Below are 5,691 nucleotides of genomic sequence, written 5' to 3' on the forward strand. Positions count from 1 at the left end.
CCCATATAGGGAGAAGGACCAGAGGGTGTGGGAGTGCCATGGCTACCTGTGCCTGAGCCAGCTAACCCAGCCCCATCTGGCTGCATGTCTGGAACCAGGGGCCCCACACAGGGTGAGCAGGGGAGGGCCATCTCCTCCCCTATCTGGCTAAACTTACCCCATATCCCCCATCTTCCAGAGTCTCCCCTGGCAACACACAGGGAGGCAAGAAGCAGTTCTGGACTTTAATGAGCACCTAGCAGGCCCCCAGATGGGCAGCCAGGGGCCCATCACATGTGGAGAAGCTTATCAATGGCAACAGCAATCTCCTCCTCAGCTGTAGAAGTCAGGCACCTGTACCATAGGCAGAGATACCCCTCCAGGTAGCAGTGCACATTGTGGGGAAGCATGGGCTTGCCTGGAGTGCCCTTGAAACTCAGAGCCCCATGCTAGATTCTCAGCTGCACCTGGGGAATCATTGTGATCATCATCAGCAGGGCATAATAGGTTGGGCAGCCCTTGGAGTGCTCAAACAGAATGTTATGGCATACTCAGGTGAATCTGACCAGGGGCATGCTTGAGGGACAGCCCACACATGGTGGGGGCCCTGACCCTGGGTGCATCTTTAGAGAGGTCTGTCAAGGGGAAGGGGGAGCATTGCCAGGTCTGTGTTTCAGCTGGGTTGGAGGCTCTCACCCGCAGAACCTGGGCACCATAGGCCTGGCAGCATGGGAACAAAGTGCCTGGCCTATATGGAGAAGAAGAAGGGAGTCACCCTGGAGCCACTGCAGCAGTTGCCAGCAGGGGTCAGCCATGGCCTGGCCTGGGTAGGGAAGCTGCAAGAAGTGCCAAGCAGCCCACCTGCCCCCACTGTGAAAGCAGGAAGGGAAGGCTCACCCTGCAGCTGCCTGTGGAAGGGCCCACCTTGGCAACTTACCAGGATCCCTGGGCACTTGTGCATGCATGCCTCCCAAAATTAGGGTGGGTAGCACAGCCCCTTTGTACAGTGCACGTTCTCTCTGAAATGTTGCAAACTCCCACAAAGAGCCTCTCTGTCCTTGCTCTGCAGAACCAGCTGCTGGATGTGGGGGATACCCACCTGCTGCTAGGGGAGGTGGAGCTCCAAAGATGCCGCCACCATCTGCAGGCATGGTCTGCATGTGCCATCTCCATCAGCACTGAAGCTAGGACTGGATGGCTCTTCTCGAATTACTGGTCACCATCTTCAAAGATCTGCTTGGCTCGAGGAGAGTCAGGTCTGGTGCTGTGAGGTCCATGAGATGGACCGGATGGACCAAGAAGACTGCAGGGTTTTCCTCATGCTCTTGCAGAGGCAGGTCAAGGCCCAGGAGGAGCATCATGCCATGGTGCAATGAGGCGGTGCAGGCCACCAAGGATGACCAGCACATCCTTGACATAGTGGTGGCCATGGTAGTCACTTACCTGGCATTCAGACCCTGGCTATGGGCCCAGCTGGCCTCAAGCATCCACCTGTGGGCCTGCATCAAACCCCCAGAGGGCATGGGAGGAGGTGAAGCACTATCTGCAGCCCCCATCCTCTTCTCCTGCCCCAGCTCCTGGCCCCCTGGGCCCAAGGTGGTGTTGGCAGAGGCCAAGATGCTAGGTGTCTCCTCCCCTACTGTATCCCCTCTGACACTTGTCAACACACAGTATAAGTAGTTTCATGGGAAAGAGGGTGCTTTATTGGTGATGTACATTGGTGTTGGGGGCACTGTTGTTGAGAAGGAGAGAATATGCGGCTTGTGGGCAGCCACCCAAATGCCTCACGGGAGGTTGGGGGCGAGGGGAGGAGGTGGTCAGTGAGTGCCTCGTGGACATAGTGCTCTTGCCCCTGATTAACAGTGACTTATATCTCCAGTGATATTTTTCACTACTACACAGAATTAGGTTTTACTGACAGTTCACTGAAGACCAGACCCTATTCTGCCACCCTACTCCACCTTGCTTAAAACTGTGAAAAACCATTAACCTGTCTCTATTCTGTGACATATCACCATCTTAACTTACTCTTTAAGTCACAGAAAGCAGAAAGGTGATAGTGAATCCACTTATCTTTTGCATTAATGATTTTTCAGGGGGCAAGGAAGAATAGGATCATATTCAAATCTCTTCTATCCACTTAATCTTCTAACAGTGGCATGAGATCCAACCCCCAGACTTCCCTAACATGAGATCTGTTAACTTGTGAGGATTTTTCCATAGAGATTTGGTCAAGAGCCTGGGACGTTCTCTTGTTCTACATTCTTATCAACACATCATCCTACAAACAGCTTGAATTGAATACAAAAGCAGGAGACCCAGCCTCTGGGGAGGTGGTCTTCAGAATTTTACCACAGAAATTAGTTGCATTGCAATGAGTTTTCCCATAATTTTGTGGAGATATGAAAAGAAGGTGCAAGACTGAGGGTTATTATTTTTCACACTAAGTCCTCCTTGGGGCAAAGAGCCACTTTGCAAAAACTCTATTCAGACATTAGTTATATATCTGCAGAGACCCAGAAATGTGTTGTTTTTACAACTGGTAGGGGAAACCAGAAGGAGACTGTAAACTTTCTCAGTTCAGAGCTTCCATGTTTGTCTGTTTCCAAATGGCATCATGCACATTTTCCACACACAGTTAAATCTCCCCATATTTAGTCAAAATAGTCTCTATGAAAGCATTTTTATGAATAAATCAGGCTTTGCAGCTCCCTTATTGCTCATTTTCAAGCTCCCCTCCAGTCTGTCAGTGTCCCTCTGAGAACATGCTGCAATAGTAGGCAAGATGTTTGTATCAGGACAGTTGAAAAAAGAATAATTTTCTCTGTTTTATTATGAGAAACTTGTTGTTTTTATACCCTGGCTTCATTTGATTGAATAACATGCCAGCTTACATGAAAGTTCTGATTAATACATAGACAAACAACATTGAAAATAAGATGGAGGTGTATATTTGTTATGTGTTTAGCCACTTGACTGCATGTGGGTTATAGTGGTTAGTCTGGCAAGCTTTTCTTCAATGCCCTCATTATACCTTTCATTACATATCTTTCATCCTTAGTTTGTCTACTGTTGCTCAGAGGTTTCACTCCAAGACCCTGGGATGGTCATTTATTGTATATCTCACCACATCTGAAGCAGTTTGACTTGCTTTCTTATAAGGGCACCTATACACAAGCAGCGAGGCTGTTCTGAGGCACTGTAATTACAGCACATCAGAACAGACTCAGTTAATCGAGCCTCCAGCATAATGTGCATCAGCACCCCTGTGCTTAGAGCACCCTCAGCACCATTTTTAACTAAAGCGCATTTCACAAACTTTAGTTAAAGCACCCTCACCACCATTTAAGTGTGGGGACACCAATACAGGAGATGCTGCAGGTGCTTTGATTCTAGTGGCTCTCCAAGCACTCGAGTTACAGCGCCTCCCCCCGACTCCTGGAGTACATGTATACATACCAAGAGACATGGGAGTTGGAAACTTGGTAATCTCTCATGCAGTGTTGAAATGAGGAAGGAGTTTTTTCCTGTACAAGAGTTTTGCTGTTCTGCTTTCCATAATACTGTAGCATCTGGCTGAAGTGTGGTAGATAGCATGGCTCAAATCGGTGTCTATAGGTCAAGCAGTAGTGGGGAGAGTTTTCCAGAGAGATGGGAGTTGGATTTTTCAGTATCTTCTTCGTTTTTTCTTTGTAGCAAGTTGTTGCCTGATGCTAGGTGGATGCACTTCATAAGGGAGGTAGCTAATTAACAAGTTTGGGTTACATAATAGCAAGTATGTCTTTGTACATGGAGATCACAATAGCATCTGCCATCATTATTTTAATATTGCACCCTCATGTCTTACTTTAAGCCTACTCTCTTGCCAACAGCTCCTGCTCTTGCTGTTTCCCAGGCTTTTCCATCCTACTGACTGACTCTCTCTTTTACATTATTTTTCCCTCAACGTATTAGTGTGCATTTCCCAAGCTGTATCTCATTCTGTTATTTCTTGCTGTGTGTGTTCTCAGGAGGTCCCTTTATATCACTCCCCCATCTTGGCAGATGTTTTCAACTTGTCCCAATTCAGTATTGTCTGTGAAATTTATTAAGGCATGTGATTTGCTACCTCTTCCAGATAACAATGAAGACATTAAAGAAAAAAAAGACTAATCCCTACAGTACCTTACTGGACACCTTCAGTAGGCTGCATCAAAATTTAGAAAAAAAAATGTGTTGGGGCCCTATGGGGTAGAATTCACCACCAAGCAATTAATTATAAAGGTTGGTTGGCATATAAATACTAAGTGTTCTGGTCTGACAGTGCCCACTATTTTAACAACCGTCTGTTCACTCCGAGACTGCTAAATATATAGAGATTGCCAAGGCTGATATACGTACTCATTCCTTCTGCTCATCATAATCAGATGCTCTAGGGAGCTTGCTCAAATCATGGAGCCTGAGTAAAGACTAAATCCATTTCAACCTGAGTTTGGCACAGAAAAGACATTTCAGAACAGAAAGTCCCAGATTCCACAGATCATCAAGACTGCAAAGGCACTTGTCACACTCCCTTATTCCCTGGCCATCAGCAGCTGTGGCACCTAGTCTCAAACCGGTCTTGCAGATAGTGTTTTTAGCCAAACATTACTGATATTTTTGATGTCAAAGACAAACTAATCTGTACATTTAGGCTGCAGCAGAGACATACCAGTATCTGTTAACTTATCTTAACAGCCTATTACCCATTTTCTGCTTTATTATAGTATTGTCTGATAAAAACCTACACAAATGCATTCTAACTGAGGGTGCTGTTCTATACCCAGACCCAGTCCAGCACTCAGTGTCTCAGGTGCAGCTTCATGACTGTAAAAAAAAAGGGCCCCAATTACCTGCACCCACAGTTACATTTAAACATATAATTATGTTGTGAATGGGTTGCTCACCCTTCTGCCTCAGACATGTGAGTCAGCTCTGTTCACATTTTCTCTGGCCAGTTTATTCTTTGCCAATGCACACTTGAATTCACAACAAAACCAACTGTCTGTCCTTTCTGGCTGTTAGCTCTAGCTTCTTCCCAGAACAACTCCCCACCCTCTCTTCTCTCCTCCACCCTCCCCATCCTGGGGTTTGTAATGCTCTTTGTGCCTCCACCCTCATAACTGGTCATCAGTTCCAGCTGTGCCAACCCTCCCAGCTAGGCAGACTATTATTTACTGACCGCCTGCACTTGAGGTACCTCAAACCTCCTTACACATCTCTCTGCCCCAAAGCTTTATACGGGCCATTATTATCATGATATAGTGCAGTGACTCTTAATCAGTGTTGCAAGATCCTTTTAATGGTGCTCTGCAATATTAGCATTGTTATGCATACAAACACCTTCACACAATTCACAAGATAAGCCTAGAGATTTCAAATCAGAAGATCTATAGTACAAAAAACACTCTGCCCTGTTGGACTTTTTGTTGATTTCTTTGTAACAGAGGAATTGCTCTCTTATTCTGTAGTCAAAACATGAGGGAAAACTAAGAGCTGGAATTTTCTGAGGGGTGCCTCAAAACTAATGATGGTGAGACCTACTGATATAATGATTAGATCTAATAAATTTATTGTCACAACACCCACGCATGTTCATCTTGTGGTCAATGATGACCCCCAAGTCTCTTTCTTCCGTAGTGCTAGCTAGCGTAGCACTGCCAAGCCTATAAGGATGCTGCAGGTTTTTCCTCC

Source organism: Crocodylus porosus, unplaced genomic scaffold, assembly GCF_001723895.1.
Source record: "Crocodylus porosus isolate Cpor-Errol unplaced genomic scaffold, CroPor_comp1, whole genome shotgun sequence".
NCBI lineage: Eukaryota > Metazoa > Chordata > Crocodylia > Crocodylidae > Crocodylus > Crocodylus porosus.